Here is a 23405-nt window from a genome sequence, read left to right as displayed (position 1 = left end):
CCTGTGTGGTGCTTACTGGGCCTCGCTGGTGCACAGGGTAATGGTTTCCTCTCATTGAGAACTGAGATTTTAGTAAAAATCATTTTTTTTAATCACATTAAAAAAAATAAGACTGTGTTTTGTCATGCTGCTGAAACAAAACAGTGGAGACTTGTCAGCTGTAACGGCAGAGCGTTGCCCTGACGTGAGGTTGCGGTGATCACCAGGAGCAGTTCACAGGATGCAATCCCGGCTGATACACCCCGACAAAGTCAGTTCAGTAGGGCTGCCTTCGTGCTGCCCAGCTCCGGCACAAGTGCTCTATCCCACCGCTTATTACCGTTACCTTCCCCTTAAAAAAACAAAACAAAACAAAACAAAACCAACCAACAAACCAACCAGCCTGTCATGTCATGGCTCTGGGATTTCTCCCTTTCTATTACATCGCTTCCTTTTTATTGCAGTTGGCGTTCTCTGGAGACTGTTACAAATCACTAAATCCCACACAGTGCTCCCAAGTATTTCACAGTTCGTCAGTATCTCAGCTCTGTCTGTTTTCTCCCAAGTAAGGCCTTTTTCACAGGGCAAAGTTCTGTAATTTCTGCTTTTCTCTTCAACATGTTCAGTTTCAGTTCAGCAATAATACTCTCCCTAGATCAGTGACAGAATAAAACAATGATTAGACAGCAAACAAAATATTTATTTATTTCAGAATTAAAGTGTTTTAGAGAAACACATTTTAAAGACAAACAACAGTCTAATTTCCTTACCATCAGGGGATGGAAATGTCAAACTACTATATATCTATACTGAACTATACTATAGAGCAACAGTCAATATCACATTTGCCAGACAAAGAATGCATCACAAACATACCTGACACATTAAGCATTTATAAGAATACAATAATCACTTCAATGATTAATTATGATTCTGTAACTTTTTATGCATTATTTCCATATAATATAATGTCAGGGTATTGTATCTGTTTCATATCCCATAATAAAACAATTAAATATTTTTGTTGTCAGGCTGGATTGCAGTCTGGCAAACTGAAGTATTAAAAAAAAAATAGAAGCCATTTCCCCAGACCCTGGGGTTTCATCAGAAAACATTATGCTAAATATTTCTGTCTTCTTTTGATATGCTAATGTATTTTGATTTCTTTTGTGTTTTTTTTTGTTGGGGTACATTTGAGTCATACTTTTAAGCTTGCTTCTGCGGTTCTGAGGGATTTTATGGCTACTGAGATTCTCAGATAATTCACATGACTGAACGAGCTGGGGTTTCTTTTAGGAAACACTAAATACAATAATAATCTTAACAAAAATAAGGCTACTGGAAACTCTGGGACCAAACCCCAAGATTTCCCTAGTTCTTATTTTGGATGACACTGCATCTCCTTATGACTGCTAAGAGCTATATTTGTGTGCAGCATGTGTAACTGCATCTAAATCTTACATCTAAATCCAAAACCTCAGTCTGGGCATTAACTCTAATTTAGTCTCTGACTATACAATACAGACATTACTATCCACCAGCCTTTCCTACAAGGACATAGTGAAGACGCTGTGAAGATTTTTTTTGAGACAGGTGACTTCTGTTAGGTTACATGTTATTGTTAGGATGTTTATTTAAATGTGCTAAGTTACGACTGATTTCTAGCTTATAAACCTAAACCTGCTAGAAAATACATTTAACATATAAATGTTCGTATTTATTATCACAAAAGGCAGTCTTTAGGTTGAAGAGTGAGAGAGTCATTAATCTTACACTGTAATCCATCCTAGCATGTGGTGTGCTCCCAAACACAGACTGGAATCACTGGAAGCCATTTCCTATTCTTCCAGCAGTATTAACCCTGGGTCAGGTTAAAAACAGAAAGCAGCAGGTTGCAGACTGAAGAGCAACTGCATAAATCCCAAAGCTATTTTATTAAATTTGGTGAAGGCAAGTATATGTATATCCCAGAGTATGTTAGTTAATCTGGTCAGTGCCAATCTGTCTGAGAGTAGCCCAAATTACTGTAATTTAGATGAAGTCAGAGTACTTCAGTATGATGAAGGGCTTTTTTCTTTTTAGCAGCTGTTTATCAAAGATACACACAGCCAGCTGTGATGAATTTTCATTTTATTTTAGGAGCATTATTTGTAAGAATCTTGATTTCAAAACAAAGTTTAAATACCATGCCACCCGACCTTGTGGGGTTTAATGCCCAAATTCATATTGTCTCCTTTGTCTCTTGCAATTGCAATTGGGAATACTGGCTAATTGCAAAGTTGCTCTTGGTTAACCTCTTAGTAGTTTGGAGTCAGAGGATGTTAATCACCTTTCTAGAAGAAAAAAAAAACATAGAAAAGGGAAGCCATGTAAAGGATATTAAAACATAGCAATAGTTCAAATTTAATTTAGCGTTGCTGAGAGTCGTACTTGGCATGAAGAAGGCAAAGGTTTTGGTGCTGACCACCTGAGACAAGCACATTAATTACAGGTGGTATTTGCAAACAAACATAAACCTCCCACTTGTCAGTCATTCATACACACAAAACAGAATATATGCTTTAACAAAAACATGCCTCTACACACACACACACACACACACACACACACACAAACACCATATATACCATTTGGTCAGTTTGCTGTTTAAGTGCAGTACTTTTCCTCCCATTTTCTCAACATACACACTCCTGTGTCCACTTTCCTATGATCCTTGGGAGGAAAAACTATGTGGCTGGTAAGAGGATAAAAGAGGACCGAACAACAGCTATACTGACAAAATCTTCACCCTGTAAAATGCCAAAGCTCATTTACATCCCTCAGCTCCCTCCTATCTCAGCACTAGTTGAGAGAAAATAAGTTCTTAGGATGTATAAGCATCCCATGCACTCCCTCCTCTCCACCTACATACTTGAAGTGGAAAATTAATTTTACTATATTGCTGAGATAAGAGGCACTAGATGGTGCTGTAACATAGACTTTTGCAGATTTTGCTTCTTTCTGAGAATCGGTCAGCTGTGCTGCACTGTTAGCTTTGGGATTTCTATTTTTAGGGGATTCACAGCAAACAATGGAGAAGTTTGATCTCCGACCTAATCCCTTTAAATTAGGTTTTTGTGTGTTTCTGCAACATGCTGTTTTGAGTACTTCTGTTTAAAAAGTAGTCTGTATAGTCTAATTAAAATAGGAAAAGTCTGTCTACTGTATGCCATTGATTTCTACTCTGCCAATAAATTGGCTTGTTATACACCCAAACCTGCTAGTTCTACGCAAAGCAATATGTCTAAGTATTTAAAAATAAAAAGCAATTCTGAACCTTTAGACAATTTATTAAGTACTGACAGTAAGAAAGCCCTTACAGGACAAAAAGAAAATCTATACCTTATAGATGTGGAAAAAAGCCAGTTACAAAAAACCCACATAGCCGTTTTCATACCAACACCCAGGCAGTCCCAACACTAAAGACACTTGCCATCTCCACATGCCCAAGGAAATCCCTGGCTTTTCAAGTTATCAGTTGAACTTAAGACTCTTTTTGCCCCAGCTTCGTTGCGCAGATAGGAAGACGTGCCAGGTAGTGCAGGTATTGCCTGCCAGCTGATGTCTGGAGTGTGGCATTCACGTGAGCACAGGAGTTTGGTGCAGTACTTCCACTTGAAAGCCCTGGTACACACACCCAGCAAATAGGGAGAAATTCCTTCTTTTAATGGTAAAACCAGAACAGATCCTAAGCCGTCAGCTTCACTAGCAGAACTATTTTGCCTAAAACTACTAGTACTCATCAGAGTTGTCCATTTCAGTATTAAATGTACTCTAAGGAACACAGACAACAGAGTGAGGCAATTCCAAAAGCAAAAAAAATCTGTGATGGACAGGAGAACTACTCTAGAAATAAGTGTGGTTGGACAACTCTTGCGAAGTTGAAGAGCAGCAGATGACTAGTTCATTACAAACCAGCTAATGCTTGCTTCAGTTGGCATTCTAGTAAGAACAGGGCATATTTACAACTCTCTTTTAATATTTGCTGCCTAGGTCAGGCTAGCGTGACAAATGAGCAGCTCTGAATATGCAAAAGGCTTTCAGACAAAGAGCCTATTAGCCAAACATGCCTATTACTATGCGGAGAAGCAAATTCTCTTGCCAGTGAACCCTCGCCAAGTAACAAACTATTTGGCATGTGTGCAAAACCCATATTCAACACAAGTGACAGACAGCATGGATAGAAAGCAAATGCGACTATAAACAGAAATTCAGTTCAATAAAGAGAATTGAAAATGAGGAAAACCTCCATTTGTGGGTAATGCTTGCTGGAAGGGTATACCAAGTCAAAGAGACCCCATGTCCTTTAGGCAGCCTTTAGGAGTACTGCCTCTACATAAATCCAGAGCCTCCAGACAGCTTAAAGATGAGCGTACCCTTCTGAGAAAAGGGGCCAAGACCTGTTCCTGTGTGACTGTCGCTCTTACAAATAGAGCTGTATATCTGTGTCCTTGATAGGCAGCTTTACAATTCCTGATGTAAATTAAAGATGGGCCCTAAAGCCAGATCCAGAGCTGCTCCAAACCCTCCCTTCCACAGACGCGGGGAGCTGCAATTTGAAGAGACTGTCAGAAGCGCCAGTGGGAAGAGCAGTGGTGTTGAGCAGAGCTCCCATTACACCCTACTGATCTGGGATTCTTTCTTGAAAGAAACCAGTTCTGTTAGGGCTTCCTTAATCTGCTCTGCAAACCGCTGTGGTTCGCACTGCTCCTGGGCCACCCTGAGATGTGTCCATAGCTTTCAGATGGAGGTTAGCACAGACCTGATGTATCCTCAGCTGGTGTAAGCTGCAAAAGTTTATCAGAGATAAGGGTCTGATCTTTCCTTTAATTTCTTTCCATAAAAAAAAAAAAAAAAAAAAAAAAAAAAAAAAAAATAAAAAAAAAAATAAAAAAAAAATAAAAAAAAAAAAATAAAAAAAAAAAATATGGTTGTCTTTGTGTTAATTAGATGGCAAGATCTTTAGCTAGCATAAACAAGAGTTAACTCCATTGAGTCTTACCTGCTGTAACATTTATTTCCCTGTTGTTCTTATTGGATCTGTCAGCATCCATCTCAGCACAAAGATCAATGTATATATAGCTCTAGACAGCGTTGCAGAAGATCTAACCAGCCCTGTCTGAACAGGAGCTTATGCAGAGCTCACTTCAGCAATCCCTACTCACAGTGCAAGCGGTGTTGGTTTTATACATATATGTATTAACCAACAGAGACAATTAAATTGCTCCTGTATATTATGTAAAATAATGTAAAAGGTTTTATACACATTTAGATAGAAGTAACTGGTTAATAAATTTGACCAGTTTAAAATACAGAGTACTACTTAGAAGTTAAAAGCACTGTCCTTCTTGCACTGTGTATACAGAGCATGCTACTCCCATTATCCATGCAGAGAAATCACTCAGCACTCAGGAAGGTTCAGAGAAGTTAATATGGTGACATTTACAACAATATTGTCCTTAATCTTGGGGAAAACATTCTTGATTCTGTTCGAGGCTTTTGCTGACTTCACATGGCTGCAGTTTGTCTTAGGGAAGAAGGCATGTAACCTCAGCAGGCGATGGCAGTGAAAACATATCACCCAGTCAGAGCTAACATTGACAAAGTGAAACAGGCACAGCAAAGGCTTTGAAACAAAGACCTTTCTGAGTTTTTTTCATCACACAGTATTGAAATTTAGTAGAGACTGGGTACACTTTTTGCAGTCTGCTTACTTAGGTGTTCTCCACTTCTTGGGCTGAAAGTTACACTGTTAACATCATTTCCTACCTCTTTTTTTTTTTTTTAATACTGGTACTAAGTATTGCATCACTCCAATCCAAAGGCAGTTGCACTGCAAAGATGGTGGGGAAAAAAATGCTACAATGTAATGGACTTAAACTACATATAATAGACATAAATGCCAAACTCAGCTGGATTTCTGCCGGGAGGAGCAGAGGAACAGGCACTCTAGACATGCTGTTATGCTTTTGCTGTTCTCATTTTGCTCTTGCATTTGCAGGATGTCCATCATCCTCGACTCTCACAAAGGTTAGAGCAGCCTAGATCCCTCAAGTAATGGTATATTGGGCGTAGCAAGACTAGCTGTACTTTCTATCTGCCTTGACGTGTTCTTTACCATCTCGTGGTGCGATGCTCTGCAAGAAATCTCAGGAAACCCTTTCACTGCTTTTCAGCCACTTTGAAGAACATGGGAGACATGAAAGAGCTGGAAAATCATAGAGAATCTGGCCTTACAACTCATACTGGACACCCCAGCTATACTGAGCTTATATCAGTCTATAGTCTAATATTAGAGCTTTCACCTTCATGTCACACAGATTCAGCCATGTGGATTGATGACCAGCCCAGTTGTACTCTTCTGGCATTTCCCAGCATAAGAACCTGTGACCACATCCCGGTACAGCTGAGTCCCTTTGGGTGGGGGGGGGGTGGGGGGGGGTGGTAATTACAGCCTCAGAGAGATGTGTCTGTTCCAATCCCCCTACTGCCCTGTGTTTAAATTCCATCCAGCTGCCACTTTTGTCTCTGTTGGAAGGAAAAAAGGGATCTTGCTGCCACCTGTATTGATAAGGAAACCTCTGTCAGATAACCTCTCTCATCTACAAAATGACTTAATAGTATTTTCTCTTTACTCGCATAACCGTCACGTTAAAAGGATTCCTCCACCTGAGAGAACATCTGAGCGAAACGCCAAACTGACTTAACAGCTTTAAAGGACTTCAGATAAAGTGATGGTGAAAACTTCTGCTGGGAATGGGAGGGCAACATAGGTTCTGAAAAATAGAAATTCTCACTCTGCACAAGGTATTTCAGGTATTTGATTACCGGTAGTTTCAGAGTACTAGCTGAATATTCAGCTGGCATCAAATTAGCTCTCAACTGAGAGTTTTATTGTGTTTGTGCATTCAGAGTGCAGGCTCTGTGTGTGTTAAGGAAAGTTCAAGAGGTCTGGATGAAGGTGTGGGTGGATATGCACAATGCTGGTCTGAGCCTCCAAGGAGGAAGCAGTTATGGCAAAGCTCGTTAAAAGGATGGAAGGATTTCATAAGCGAAATAATAAAACAATTCCTTTAAAAATCTTGAACATATCAACTCTATGATTTGTTTAATGCCTAAAGTATCAGAAAAAAACCGTGAGATTAAGGAAACACATTCTAATAATGTACACAGCGATACATACAAATGCAGTAATCATATAAGCTGTTACCATATAAGCTGTTGCCTAATTACAAGGAATATAGCACCGCAGGAAAAATATAGAAATTTAGTCCTCAGAGTTATAACACCAAATTTTCACCTTGTTTAAGGGCAGATATACACTGATTCCAAAAGGAAACAGATGTTTTCAAACCATCACAGCTCATTTATAGGGATAATTACCTGTAAATAGTAAGGTTATTAACGTTATTAGTTGATATCACTACCTATCAAGCATGAAAATTTCATCAAATTAGAAGTTCTACTACTGAAGTCCCATTTAGGATTAATTTCTTTCAATAGCTGAGTATTTAAGGAGATTTTCAGCAATATATCATATTTTGTTAGCCATTCACAAAATGGTTGATTTTCTACAATGTTCCAAATCACCATAAGCTCTACATTTTAAAATTGTAATACCTCCTCACAATTTGTCATTGATTTCACGCTTCACAGGTTTTAGGACCCTGAAGAAGCCAACAAACTCTTCCACAAGGAACTGACTTTCATTTAATGACTTAGCATTATCAATGGCAAACAATAGTAACAACCAATACCGAGATACAGATTAATAAACTGCAGTCCAAGTTTCCAGGTAAATACCCATTTTTTTGCCCCTTTTTCATTCATTCTATTTCATATAAATTGAATATTGTAGGTCCATACAGGGCTTAAAGACATGTTGTCTAAATATGTATCATAAAGTTAGACATGTTTTCTTCAGAGTGTTTTTTAAATAATGTATTGCCTACAAGTAAATTTTTTGGGGCACTGAGTTAAACTGGAATGGAGGCCAATTCATTTTGGCTTTGCCTAAAATTTATGAAAATTCAATTAGTCAATCCTTTATTACAAATATGAGCATATAAACAATGTACTAATGGCTTTAGGAGTTCGTAATAGGATAGAAAAATGTATGTACCCTCTCATTTAAAATTTTCTATTGCTTTGTTAAAGTATCTCACCACCCATTCCGTATTATGGAAGGCAAATCTAAGGCACAAAAGGCATGAGATTGCTAAACCACCGCTGTGAATTCATTTCCAAAGTCAGGTAAAATGTCATTCCATTGTTCTTTTGAAAATCATCCCCCCAGCACCTGTAACAAAGAAATGAAAAATGGAAGAGACTATTAAGCTAAATGGCCTTTTGGAAAGATGGAGCAAAAGCTATCAAATGATGTATTGTGGGAGGTCAGCTAAATGCTGTGTTTTCTGTGGTTTCTTTATGTTTTGTTCTTCCCCCAGATAAGTAGAGATTGAAATAAAAAGAGGCCTGACTAGAAATGTTTTTACTGACTTGATCATTAGGGTCTGACTCTCAAATGGAAGAAGACTAGCCATTCTATAAAATGCAAAATGGAATAATTCCCTTTTAATGCTCTATTTATTAGGAGTTGAAGAAGGCTTAGTTAGAGAAAAGAAGCCTTGTTTCCCCTGAGTGCACGGATCGCATCTAATTGTATTCAGCCCAGACCGGCCACGACAGCCAGAGGAAGCAGAATCAATATTGCAGAGGAGACACCTTCCCCATTACATTTCAGAGATGTTTACTGTTCATAAGAAAAAGGTACTTTCTGCATAAGTAGTTTAGAGATAGAGACACAATAGGATTTTAACACTGACAGCCAGGAACACAGGTTTAGAAAGTTGATGATAATTCATAGGTTTGCATATGGGAAACGCTCCCAGTGCATTGCAGCTCATTTACTTCATATCAGGGGCTTCATGCACCATGCAAAGCCCTGCTGGAGTAACTGGTTTTAGCATAAATAGTTCAGTGGTTTCATAATACATCCACTCTCTTGCTCTTTCCAACCATTTTATTTTTGGGAGTAGTTTAGCAGCATTTCCCAATACTGCCTCTAAAAGCAATGGATTCAGGGATACTCTTAAGAAGGAGCTGCTTTCATTTTCCAATCTGGCTGTAGTTAGAATGAGACCTTCTTCCAGCTGCCTTATAATGGGTCAGAAAAGGCCAAATTGTATGTGAAACAGCTTTGCTGATCTTAAGGCATCTGGGGGCTAATTTCCAAGGGAAATTCCAACTGGCAACTGCTGTAAGAGTCTGGGTTCCTAGGTCCATCAGAATGTAAAAGCAGGTTGGAAACAAGATTAAAATTGTACTCCAATGTTGTTTAAATCTAGCCATAATAATGCAGTTCTGCATTCCATAATCAGTTAAATGCATCTACTCTTCATTTGACTGACAGTCACTTGGAAGCTGAGCAATCACTGCATGTAAATAAACCCCGTGCTTCGCTAGAAACAATAGCTTGCAGAAGTCATGTTCAAACAAGGAAACTGCTACATTAAACAGACCTGCTGTTAAGTTACCCATGACACATACTGTCTGCAACATACATATAGCAAACACTGCAGATCTCACAGCCACTCTCGACTAAATTAGATGACAATGTTTATGATTTTGTTAATTACAAAAGAACTAAAGGATGCCATTCAATGGAGACCTTACATTAAATTATTGCAGTGCTTTGATGAAGTCATGCTCTCTGAAGCTGCTAGGCAAGCCTTCCTTTCCAGCTGCAGCTTTGTCCTGTGTAACACTTTTAGCAGCAGCCTGGAGGAGGCATTATTGTCAAGTTTGCAGATGGCATCAAACGGGGGACTAATCAATGTGCTTTTGACTCAAAGATATGTAAACAGGCTGGAGGCACAGGCTGACCACAAACGTACCAGACTGAACAAGGGCACATGCAAAGCCCAGCACCTGGGAAGGAATACCGCCTTGTGTAACCGAGGCTGGGGCTGACCAGGTGTCCTGGGGGACAGCAAGCTGAGCCTGAGCCAGCAGTGAGCCCTAGCAGCAACAGCCAGCAGCATCCTAAGCTGTGTAACAGGAGAATAGCTCAATGAAAAGGCTTACCCCCTTTATCCAGCGCTCCTTGGACTGCATCTGAAATAGTGCATCCAGCCTGGGGCTCCCTGGCTCAGGAAAGGCATGGGCAAAGGAGTGCAGGGTTGGCAGAAGCCGACCAAGCTGGCAGGGGTCCTGAGCACACGAGGACTGGCCGTGCATAGCTGTTGATGCTGCAACAGTCCTGGTGATGCAGCATAGTTCAAACCCTTCCATCAAGGCAACAGAACAGGTAAAGTGTTAGTTTCCATGAACACATCAGGGTATTGTTCACCAGAGACAGAACCAACGGGTACAGTCTGAAATTCCTGTGGCACATGGGTTTTTATCTTTATAGGAAGTTTCTGTCTTGACTGCTTACTTGGAGAAGTTTCTGGGGCAATCACAGGTGAAGAGATACAGACAAGTCTGTAATATTTCTGTTGTTGTGGCTGGTCTTATTGGAACTGTAAGCCGCAATCAGTCAATAAATACATGGTTTGGGGAACTGAACAACCAGGGAAATGAGCACAAACAAGGTCCTGGATGCGCAGAGACAAACACCGAGTTATCACCAGAATTTTTAAGCAAATTCCTACCTGAGAAATACAGAAGAAAGCCAGCAGTGGGAGACAAAAGAAAGTACATTAAACACTGCTGCTATAAAGGGCCGGAAATTTTGTCATTTGACCAGCCATATTCCTGAGGTACCTGAATAAGAAGGATTGAGCGTAAAGACTGCACATAGGATGACTGTCTCAATTTTTTGAAACAGAATCAAAGGCAAAGACTCTATTCCATTGAAAAAATCATTAAATCATTAGTAACTGCATGATATAAGTTCAGGACTGAATATCAATTAAATTTAATTAACATCTGTGCAATGCTTTGAGGGCATAAAATGTCATGCAATTCTCAAGAATTCCTAGAATTAATCCTATTAATCCTATTTTTAGGATTTATTAATCCTAAAACAGTTCTTGCTGCATTAGTACACTGCTAAACTGAAAAATCACCATAAGCAAAGTCACGTGGTACTCCAGAGTTTTAGGGTGACTGTTAATTCTTTTGTATGAAAAAGTATTTTTTTTCCTGAAATCAAGTTCCACTTGAAAATGGCAGTAATAAACAAATCAATATTGATGACATTTTTTAAATAACGATATTCTTTGTGTTGCTATTGATTCTAGCAGGACTGAGTAAAGATAGGATAGACACAAATACACCAAAAAAAGAAGAGCTGGATATTAATGTCATCTTTCATCATCGTAGGCACTAATATGGCCGGAAAGTATTGATTACCGTAAAAGCCCCTAATAACTGAAGAACTATTGACTTAATATTTTCTTTAAACCTCCATGAAATTTTACAGTAAGCCCTGATGTATTTTTTGTTAAGGGTTTTAGGGCTGAACTATATCATGTACTTATCTGAAGTGTCAGTTCTAAGGCTTATACTGCAGTTGATGAGAACTACGTTAAAGGTGAGCAATAACTCTGAAGATTTAAGTATGGTTTCAGGGATTTTAGAAATAGGTACATCTTCTAGTGTATATTATTCTATAACTTTTGCCATTTAAATAATCTTTGTAATTGGGGAATAATATAATATAATTGTATTCAGTGGAAACATTGGTGCTGTTCACAGTTACTCAGCTATAGCTGTTTTGATAATTCCCTCATCAGTGTACAAGTATCTCAACAGCCATTTTTATTGCTTATTTTCCTATTACTAACACAATCAAAATTTAGATTTCTAAAACTCCACTGAGTAGTATTTATCGAAGTTAAATAAGGGAATAGTGAAAGAAAACTTACCCAAACATCTGAACTCTTCCGATCCCATTAAAGTGAGTGGATTTTTTTTTTTTTTTTAGTTTACTGAATTGAAGGTTATCTGAAAGTCCATTTACATCTTTCCTTTCGCTATATATAGTATCACAGTAATGTTTACAGGCTCTACCCAAAGGCATAGATGCCATCATAGTAGATCCTGTATGGTCATGTAGCAGAGAGCTTTTCACCCCAGTTCACACCTGGGTTTGGTTCAGCAGGACCAGTTGGACGTGGCAAGGAGCCACACCAGTACAGATGAGCTAGCAGCCAGCCTGCACATCCCCCTGCATCTCAGCCCTGCGGCACAGAGAAAAGTGCAAAGCGGCGGAGTCATTTTGGTGCATCCTTAATTTTTGGTGCTACTTTTAGCAGCAGATCCTGATGCAAGTTTGTCTGCCGTGCCTAATTCATCAGAGAGCAGCGGCTTTGATGGAAGCACTATGCACCCCGTTATCGACGATGGGCTTACAGCCCCCTTACGGATGCTGCAGCAGGAGCTGTGCTTGTACTGACCTGACTCTGGTATCACATTCCTAACCCGTACAAAACTACCCACCCCTGCACCACTATAAACCTTGCCTAAGTCCAAACTGCCAATGCAGACAAAAGCTCTGCACGCCCTCAGCAATGCCCCTGAGCCAAATTCTACACATTTCAAGTGTATTTACAGAAATACCTTCAAGATACTGCTACCTAACACCAGAATTACAAGAACATCTCTTTGCTTTTTCAAAAACTAGAAAAGACTTTCAGATTAAGAACTAGTTGAAAAGCTAGTGCAGAAAGAGAAGTGCAATTATCAAACTCCTTCTGCCTCATATCCTTACATCACTTGAACAGCGTTAACAGTGCCTCACTGGGTTAACTTACATTTTTCAAGACCAGCTCCAGCGCGGGGCGGGAGCCCACGTGGATGCTATCTGGGCGAGGAGGGGATGAGCTGTGAGCTCACACCCTTGCTCACGCTGAGGTCAGCATGCCCTATAGCTGTGCCCTTAGTGGAGTAGTCAAAGCGCAGCACCTAATTATTTTAATGACTGGAAATGAACTGTGAATTTCTTAAGAGCCATTGAGGCAAAATATTTTCAGTCAATCTCCCCACATTAATAACAGACCGTTAGAGATTGCTTGTATCTTTAATATGATGAAGTACACCTGCTTTATTTCCCTAGCTAATATTAGGCCAAGTGTTAACATATCAAACCTTGGCTTCCATCCTTCTGATGAAGGACAAAAAAGAACGCTCCCACAGCATTTTGCACCTGAGCCATGCCAAGCTGCACTGCTTGCTCCCGTCAGTGCATCCCAGGCAGGGAACGAGTCGGGGACCAGCCTGAGCCACCCCACTGCTCCAGCAGCTCCCAAGCAGCACCGGGATGCCCAGGCAGCTGCGGGATGCTCTGCTGCAAAAGGCCCGGGTGTGTGTCTGGCAGTGCAGTATGACACCTCCAGATCAGCAGTTATTCCTCTATCACACTTTGGTTATTCCTGCTCTAACTGTGCTGTTCATTGTTGATTTCCTTTTTCTTTGTATATCCAAGGAAATGCAAATAGGGAATATAATCAGGAGGATGAGACACTACAGCCATTGTTTGCCGATCAGTTTAGTGAGTGTGAGCACCTCCATTAGAGTCCTAATAGCTTTAACAGACTATTTTCAGACAGTTCTGAGCATCCACGCAGAAAGAAATCACCTAAAATCATGATTCATTTTTAAAAGTGCTGCCTGAGCTTGAGTCCCTTAAAAATAAAAACGTCATTACTAATTCAGGGAAGTTTTCATTCAGTCACAAACACTGGCATCCTAGTTTGGCACACACAAACATGGAGCAGCATTTAGCCCTGTGCTTTGGTTTCAGAGAGGTCTCCGGAGTCCCCTGGCAGAGCAGCCCCCACAAGATCTTGCCCAGCCTCCCCATCAGCAGAGGCAGAGCCGCCCAATGCCATTAACTGCACTCGCTCCTTGCAGAAGAAGCATAATGCATACCAGAATGGAAATGGAGCAGAGATTAAACATAGCTTTTAATGGCTCTGCAAACACATTTGCAAAAAACATCAGAGCTTTTACCACTAAACAAACTCCTTACTTTTTCCAATATGGCCTGCCCGCATTCCACCACAGCACTGCCTCTACAGATGTCTTCCCACAGCTCAGGCAGCACTGTAGTTCCTCACTTTACGGACATACGTACAGTTTTGCTGTTGGGCGTAAAATGGACCTGAAGGTTTTTCACAGTGTGTTCAGGCTGATGCTCCCAACCATGGGTGCTGCCAGCCACAAAAATCCTCCATCTCAAAGATCGGGGTCCGCATGCCACAGTCCGCAGGTCAGTAATTAGTGAAGTGTTGAAGGGATTGAGTCTTTTTTGCTTTGTGCTCCAGGAATCCTTTGATGAGATCGTGCTCCTGAAAGACATCAATTATTGGAACGGATTTATCATCTCTGAGGCTCTACTCACTGGGAAGGCCACAGATGCTGAAATTTCAGACTCAAGTGTGATCAGTTTGATAAGTTACGCAGCAGTCTTTCTCGTCCCTGATTAGACATCTGCTCAAACTCTTCTGGAGAGCATATTTAAAACGAAAAATTGGGAAGAATGACATTTATTCAATGCTAATAATTTTTTTTCAGGTCATCTGCCTGCACTCTGCACTTTCCCGCAGAGGCATAGCAGCCGTGCATGATCACCTCCCCGCTTGAGCACACAGAGCCCTCTGCAATTACACCAGCAGAAAAATTCACACATGTGCTGACCACCTTGTAAAAATTGCCAGATTTAAAAACCTGCCACTTGTAACGAGAAAGCATCAGTGAGAAAACCTCTGTCCAGATACACTGCTCTTCTCTGTGCCTGCCCACAGCTGTGCTGCAGTGGCATCTGCTAGGACACTGGGATCAGAACTGTGCCCCTACGAGCATGTTCTCTTAATTCTTAAATACTGAATAATTTAGTATCATAGTTGTGTTATTGAAGTAGCATTGTTTAGCTCACGTCACTTTAATAGGTCTTATTACTTGAATTTAGCTTGGCTCACTGTGCAGGCACAGGGCTGGTCCCAGGACACTGTGAGTCTGCCAGCCCATCTCCAACTGCTGTTCCAGCATCCCAGCCCCCCTAACTTGTCTCTTTGATGGAAAGAGTCATAGCTCATAGTTACTGCTGCATCCATTGCACCCTCTGGGCTGCTAAACATCCAACTGACCCCTGTGGTGCCTTTGCTTGGGCAGCCAAAAAATCCCAGGGCTTGGTACAAGAGTGCAATACTTTCTCCTTGCAAATAATGCTGCACTTGTGATGGGGGGGTGGCTAATTCTCTGGCTGTGCCCATCACCCACAGAGTATTGTTCCTCCAAAGCTGATAAACCAAAAGAACAAGATTAATTTCTCTCCAGTAATTTTCCTTTTGCCCATTACTGCGTGCACAATATAATATAACTGCACATTTCTTTGTGACTCAGAAATAAAGAATTGTTTAGATGTTTATTAAACAACAGTGTTGAATGAAATTAGTCACATTATGTTGTCTGCGGTATGAAAGTTAATTGGAAGACACAATGATTTACTAAAGTTTGAAATACCAAATGGGTTTTTGAGTAAGTTAATGACAACTAGGATCCGAATGTAACTGTGGAAGATGGAAATTTTATTTTAATTCCTACTGAAGTACTTTTGTAAATGAGCTTGCTCTTGACTCATTGTGAGAGGTTTATCACAGCTTGGTTTGCCATTACATATTTAAATGTTATCCAAGGGTACATTAAATACGGCGACCAGATCACGTTCATCATAGCACACTGGCATAGTAATTTAACTTTTCTAAATAAAACACAAGAGCGGAGTGAGACTGGCAACTGAGAGGAATCTCCTGGACAAAGATGACCGAGAACAGCAACTGCCTGGCACCCCCTGCAACCCCCCTGTCCCGTGGCTTTGTTCCCCGAAGCACACACGCAATGGTTTTGATAATGTAAACGCAAAATGTCAACACCGTCATTTCAGAAAAGCCAGTGTGGCATTTTCAGAATATATTTCCACCTCCGTCTTTTGTGCCTGCAATGCTTTCTGGTGCTGTGGGGGATTTTTTCGGTAGAGGAGGCACATCTGCAGAAAAATGCTGGCATGTTTATTCCCTAGAATAAAGACAAATAATAGGAAGGGATCCAGATTCTCTCAGCAACAGTGGAATAACTCCACAATAGCCCACAGAGCCCAATGAACATCGCACAAAGCTCAAACCAGATTTATACTGCACACAGCGGAAAGGAAAATGCATGCCATTAACAGGAAAGCTTAAATCAGTGGAAGAAGGTGGAAATGTTGCTTTTCCCACTGAAATGCTTTTTAACCTGATTGCAAAGAGCCTGAAGTGCAAAAACCAGCAGATGGGGCAGGTGGCATCTCGGGGTCTCCTCCTCACTCCCGAGGTGGGCAGAGGCTTCCATGAATTAGAAGCAATGTCTGGTAAATGGTCAGGAAAGAGATGTTTATTTTCAGTATCCTAGGAGTATTTCTTGCAGTGGAGTGTAATGAAAAAAAAAAAAAAAAAAGAAAGAAAAAAAAGGAAGGAAAGAAAATAACAAAGAATTGTCCCTGTGTAACAACCGCTCTGTCACTGTGTGCGACGTATCGCGTAGTGGGCTGGAGGCAAAGCGGAGACGCTGTGCTAACTGTGTGTTGCCTCAAAGGACCTTCAAAAGCCACACTGGCTTTATCCCATTCCTCTCTGTTGGGCACAGGACTGAACTCTCCTGACTTTTTTTACCAGGATAGCCCAGAATTTTTGCAAAGACATTTCTGTTGTTATCAAAAGATGATCAAATTCCCCCATCACATCATGCCAGGAAATATAATAGTTTCCTCAGCAACTTTCCGTCCTTCCATCCTCCCCTCCCATGGAAGATCCAACCTCCTCCTCCTCCCCTTTCACCTCCTCCTCTTTCTCCTCCTCCTCTTCCATGAAAGATGAGGTGCCAGCTGGCATTAAAAAAAAATCACCCATTTCCTTCGATCTTCCTCTCCACCATAACATGTATGAGTGTCTGTTACCTGTGTGTTCTACCACCACTTTGGAGAAACTGCTTGCTGGCTGCGAGCGTGTTACCTGCCCCTGGGAGCTAGGGACAACCCCGTGAGCTGGTGATCCCTGATGCAAGGACGTTAACCCAGTTTGCACAAGCTGAGGACCGGATCCTCTCAGCATTTTATGACAATCGTTTTTCCCCCCTTCATCTCTTTTTACATCTCTCTCCCACTGATCTCTTAATCCTTGCGCTCAGCAGGCTGTTTATTGTTTATCTAAACATCTCCGACTGCTGTCTAATATTCCCTTCCAGCCCTCCTTAAACATTTGGCTTCTCCTGCCCTTTCTTAGCATAAACCAGCCCAGGACTGAACTGCACTGCAGTCCTTTCAGTTTAACATCTGCTTATTTTTCTCCAGTTGCTCTTCCACAATGTACCATATTTCAAAACCACCTCACAGCTCCAATATTTTGCTCCTCTAACAAACACAGAGCTCCCACAGAGCTCTGCAGAGACATCTGAGTTTACTACAGGTTTAAAGACCACACCTTTCCAGAAGCATCAGCTCTTACACACCTGGAAATTAAAACTATTAACATCTTTTGGATTATTTTGTCTTCAGGCAAAAACAGACTGCTGTTGCAAGGGAATGATTCCTGAGATACTGCTATCTGCTTGTGGCTCTACAAGGACAGAGGAAAAAAGAGATTATGCAATGCTATAAGCTTAAGATATGTAGGAAAGGGAAAAATAACAAATCCAAAACATTTGCAAGTGAAAACATATCATGCAATTCAAATTCCTCTACAATTTACAAAACAGGAAAGTTGTCAAGTGTCAGTCCAAGCTTCTCCTTACATTTCGTGTTTTTCACCCCCACCTCCCCACCGCCCCCAAATTCCCGTACAGCAGCAGGCCAGGGAGTGCAGGCAAGTGCACGAAGCACAGACACCCCCCCACCCCCCGAGACGGCTCCCTGCTAGGGCAGACCCAGACCCAAAGGGGGAATTACGGCTTCAGCGTACTCACGGGGCCCCTCCAGTAAAGGAGAAATTGCCCTTGGGTTGAAACATGACATGGTCACACTGGTGGGAAAGATAATCTGTAATTTGAGGAAGCATAATCTGGGATAACAAGGTTTTACAGGGATCTAAATAATTCTTGAAATCTGCATTTGGAAGTCCCCTCCATTAGACTGTGTAACTTCCTTGGCTCCTGCTACCATGAGCATTGTAAATTTAATGATACTGCGATGCTGCTTCATCGATGCTTGGCTTGCTGTCAAGCAGGAATTTTGTAAAAGCTGGCTGCTGTGCTGGATGGCTGAACTAATAACCAGGATCCAAAGCCCCCCCGCCTCCCCTCTGCAGTGTGCTCCCCTCCTTGTACAGAACTACAGAACTGCTTTTAAGAATCAGCAGCCCAACCACTATTGGTACCATTCCATTATAGGTCCCTTTTGCGCATCAAATATCTCTGTGAGCGTTTGCTTGTTTTTCTGGATTTTTCTAATCGACCAAGACTAAACAGCAATGATGTAAGACATTAAAACGCTTTGGCCATCACCTCTTGAAACCGTAGTGTCTCTCCAACCACCATCTTTTGCTGCAGCATGAAGGAGTAGGTGGTGACAACTGCAGAGAACACCGTAGGGAGAGTTGGAGGGAATGATCATCCAGCCCGAGACACTCAAGGAGCTGAGTAAGACCTTCGGTCTGAGTTGGTGGTCGCCAGCTCAGTGCATGAAGAGATGTGTGGCTCCTGAAAAGCTGCTGGGGACTGTGGAAGGGTGGAGGTGCTGCGCAGTGACTGCCTGTGGCATGGGGTTTGTGAGTGGCACAGGGAGTGAACTTGCTGGGGAGGGTTACTAGGTTTTTAGACGAATGTATTGACCTAGTTTTCTGACAATTCCTGGATTTATACTTAGGCAAAAATATTGTACTGACTTTTCAGAATACACACTGGAGAAGGAAAATGGTGTTATACATATCAAGTAGGTCCTTTTTCAGTTAGAGCCATTTTAATACGTTTAGCAGTATATATATGAAATAAATGCGGTAAGGCTGCTACAAAGCTCATCTATACACTCCTCATTAGTTCCACAATACCTCCCGTCCGTGCATCACTTAAGGTCAAAATATATGCCTTCCCATGCCTCCTAAATTACATCTATTTTAAGACATATTGAGTGAGACACTGGGGTTCAGCAGGGTACTTTGTCAGCACATTGATTGGGATTTGCATGGCAGGGCAGTTTGTGTACAGCCCTGTTTCTCACAGCATGCCCGAGTGTTAACCACAAAGTGAATTCCCTTGCAATTTATAGCCCTGTTCTTTTCAATTTGCTCCGCTAAGTCATTTGGCTCCTGACAGGTCTCAATTCCAAACACTGGATTGTTCAGCACAAAACAAAATGACATTGTTGCCCTAATCAATACGTACTTGTGGTAAACTGCAAGTATATGTACGTCTCCCAGACTGGGTTTTACAACAGGAGTTTTTTCCTCTGGGCTGCCCTGTGTAGCACAGCCGGGGCAGTTGCTGCGTGCAGGAGGTGGCTGCAGAGCGAGGAATGCCCCGGTGCTGCTGGCCACCCCACCGGCCGCGCCTCCGTACCCTCACCCCACCTGCAAGGGGTTGGAACCGTTGGACCTTCATCAGAATCCGAATGCCAATGCCTGCTACATCAAACGGAGACAAAACCACGACATACATCTGCTTGAGCTACCCTGAAGAGTGAAGAACACACAGCTCTCCTTCCCTTCTTCACGTGCTGCACTTTAGTCTTTTTCTTTCATTTTTTCTTCTAATTTTCAGTTATTTTTATTTCCCTTCCTACTTTCCCACACTCCCTGTTCCACCTCCCTCACTAGCCCACCCTCCGTGGGCTCTCACTACCTTCTCGTGTCCCACCTGCCTCCTCTGCCCTCCCCCAGCCCTGGGCTTGCAGGGGAGGGCTGGGAACGCCGAGGTGGCCCAAGCCCAGCCCTTGCCACGCAGGCCGTGCCTTTGCAGCATCCGATAAGCCCGCGCTCTTTGTGCCAGCAGTGACTGCTGGGGAAACCTGCCTTCACGATTGCCCTGCAACAGCAACAGCAGCGCTGCTGTCATTGCCATCGCTCCTGCACAGCTCCACGGCAGTGCACGTAAAGCATCGCTGGCCAGGAGATCCCATTCCTCCGGCCAGCCGCTCAGTTGGTTTCCTGTCATTTAAACCCCTACTGGTGACTGGTTTGGGTGAAGAACTCTCAGAAACAAACAAACAAAAAGTATAATAGGAATCAGACTGGGCGAAGGAAAATACATACGGAGCTGCCTTGGAAAGGCAACTTTGCAGCTGTGGAAATCCCACTCCAGCAAAGGCTGCCTTCTCCTGTGGGGCTGGGTCCCTGGCCGGCATGAGGAGGGCTGGGGGAAAACGAGGAAAGCAAGGTCAACGGCATATTTGTGTCCTCCACAGGAAATACAGAGCAACGTGCTGGGATCGCACCAAAAAGCACCGATTTCCCACTGATGGAAGCAAAAGAAATTGGCAGCGCTGCACATCAGAGGTGCAGCACAGGCCCAGGAAGATGAGGAATGCCTGTAGCATTTTCTCCCAGCATCTTGAGCCTTGCTGTGCACCGTGGTGGAAGTGATGCCATCCTCTGTGAGAACACATAGGAAGCTGCCTTCCTATTTTGGCACAGTAACATGTAAAAAACATCTTACAGATTATTCAGAAAGACTCTTCCAGCCAGAAAATAACACGTCCTGTCACTATCCACCATGGACAGAAGAGCAGTTACGCCTTTGCCACGATGCAGCAAGCTTCAAAAGTGTGGAAAATCTAGAGAAGACTCATATGCTGGCGTAGCCTCTGCTGACAGCACCTTGTCATCCCCGGGAAAACCCTGCCCGTTTTTGTCTGAACGGTTTCCACTAATGAAGTTAACCAGCATCTCAGAAATACCACACAGATGTTATGTGGCATTAGACTGTCACATATTGATTAAAAAAAACCCCAATGCTTCCCTGACAGGAGTAGCTTTTTTTCAGATTTTTTTCCTGAAAAAAAATAATTCAGCTACATTTTCAGAATCAACATATTTTAATATTGGAAGATTGCTGCTGGTCTTTGCCTTCACGCAGCGTAGCACTGCACGGGGTGGGTCAGGCTCCATCTTTAAATATTTACAAGACATCCGCTGTCATCTTGCTCAGAGACAGCAAGGCAACCTGAAAGCTCAGAGAAATATAATAACCCTCGCTCCCTCTCTTTCCTGACTGCAAGATCCAAATGTGCTTTCTCTACATTCAACCTTGATCAGCTTTCCCCTGATTTTTTTGTGCTGCGTCTGAGTGTTTAGATCCCCTGTCATCAGCACAGGGCCAGAAACAAAGTCCGGTTTTTAGTTTCCCAGCCCCTGATTTTCAGACCATCTGAGTGAGAATGAGACTCCCAAGGGCTGCTCTGAGCGGAGCGACTGCCAGGAGCCCCATGGCCGGCTCCCATCACGGCTGCTCGGCCATATACACGCCAATGAAAGCAGAGCCTGTGCTTTCAGCGTGGCACAGGCTGGGTCCTTCGATGGCTCTGAGAAGCTCTGCTGGGTTTGGCACAAGCAGTTGCAGCCTCCATACCTTCCAGCGCTGCCTGCAAAGCTGCAGAGGGGCACTGGAATGAGCAGGTCCAAAAACCCATCCTGGAAGTGCAATGGTGCAAAACATGCCAGCACCTTGTAATTAATATCAACCTAAATACAGAGCACTTGACTTTCAAAATGAGAGATCTGGAGGTAATTGCTTCTCAGTCTGCCTGTTAGCCCATGCACTGGCTGATAGGTTTGTGTGAATCCTCATCTATGGTGGCATAAAAAGCACACGTGCTCTGTACAAACGTGGCCAGTGGCTGCTTTATTTAAGATTAAGTAAAAAACATTTAAAGAACAGATGGAGCAGGGCATCTACACACTGAAAACAAACATTTCTTTAAAAATAGATGAAAGCAACATTTAGTTTAGTTCAAAGGTTGAAATGAACCGTTAACATATCTAGGCTCACCTAAATACCTGCTTGTCGTGTATATTTAATTGTTTTCATTTCCATTTTGATTGTGCTCTGCACTTATACAATGACCACAGCTTGTCCTGAAGGATCTGACCATGGAGAAGGATTTTACAGTATTCCTGAAGAGAGAAGAGGAGGAGATTTCTGGGCAAAAATAGATGCCAAAACCACCCAGAAAGGCTGTTATGAAGAATTATTAGTCAGTCCCCGAGTGGGAACCAGTGTGCTCAGCACAAAGAGAATGTCAAAGCAGGGGTATGCAGCAGGGCAGCAACAGGGCAACACATTACAGACACGGGAGTCTTAAACCCCTGCTGCTTGAAGACACTTTGGTAGGACTCACCATGTAAGAAATCAGCATTTTCCTTCTTTTTCCTCAAACTGGGACAAAATTGTGGAAAGCATTGCTGCTTCTGGAGAGCAGCATTGCACCCAGCTCTGCACAGGCAGGCTGGCCCTCGCCCATCCCTGCTCTCCCCTGCATGGGGACAGTTGCTGTACGTGACTTGGGAGAACTCCTAGGGGTGGGAGATACAAACTACTTCATTAATACCAGATCAGCTGCAAAAGGTATTTTAGAAGTAGCTGATTAACAAACTTCTGATAAATCTGATACGAGCAGATACATGGTGTTTGCAGTGACTCTGCCTGCAGGTTCCAGACTGCAGCTCTAAATATGTTTTTCAGAGTCCTTGAAAAATTGATTTCCTTTGCAACTCTACTCATTATTTACTAATTATTCTTATTCTGAATTCTGGATCACCATAATTTCCTCACTCCCAAGTATAATCTTGCTCTCTCTCTCTCTCCCATTAAAATGTAGTCAGGAACCCCAGTACGTGCCTCCTGGTTCTGAGTGCTTCCACCTTTGGGCAGCAGGCATGGGGAGCCCGTTTTGCTCTATGTTTGAGACAAGGGAAGAGCAGCAGAAAACTTACGTGTCATAGAGCCAGTTTTGTTTCTGGCCACCAGAAGTTTTGTCCAAGCCAGCAGCCCTCCCTGTGACCAGCTTTCCCCCATACCAGGTACTTACGTGGCTGCAGCAGCAGCGTATGTGAGATCCTCAAAGCCTGAAATATTTTCTCTTTGGAAACTCCTGCCAAGGAAGCCGCCAGGTTTTCAGTTGAGACACTGAAATACAAAAAAATCAAGACCTGGTAGCACCTGACCATGCAGAGAAACTCTTTTCTACATCCAAGTGGCACCTTCAACACCAGGACATTTTCTGTGTCCGTGCTCCTAGTGCTGGTTCAGCATCTGGCTGTAACTCCCTGGTCTAACAGGGTCTAAAGCACTTTGTGAAAGCTTTGGGTTTTCAGCACAAGCTGCCTCTCCAGGCAGGAGCACCAATGCTCGAGCACACTCTTTGAGTGGAAGGTATTAGATGTAGTTTTCTTACACAAAATTCAAACATAAAAAAGAAA

At 42.4% G+C, this 23405-nt stretch overlaps 1 long non-coding RNA gene across 5 annotated transcripts in view; it reads right to left on the bottom strand.

Moving 5' to 3' along the window:
• Nucleotides 1-4938: 4938 nt before the first annotated feature.
• Nucleotides 4939-23405, bottom strand: part of LOC121087635 — a 39996-nt gene continuing 21529 nt past the window's right edge. For all 5 annotated transcript variants that reach the window (XR_005827682.1, XR_005827681.1, XR_005827684.1 and 2 more), the window contains 5 exons: nt 23015-23112; nt 21976-22100; nt 20241-20340; nt 10105-14315; nt 4939-8317 (listed from right to left, as the gene is read on the bottom strand). This is a non-coding gene — a long non-coding RNA (uncharacterized LOC121087635). The remainder of the gene's footprint in view (nt 8318-10104; nt 14316-20240; nt 20341-21975; nt 22101-23014; nt 23113-23405) is intronic.

This window comes from Falco naumanni, chromosome 4 (genome assembly GCF_017639655.2).
Source record: "Falco naumanni isolate bFalNau1 chromosome 4, bFalNau1.pat, whole genome shotgun sequence".
In the NCBI taxonomy this organism is placed as follows: Eukaryota; Metazoa; Chordata; class Aves; order Falconiformes; family Falconidae; genus Falco; species Falco naumanni.
Note: the sequence above shows the minus strand (reverse complement) of the source record. Positions and strands in the feature narration are given on the sequence as shown.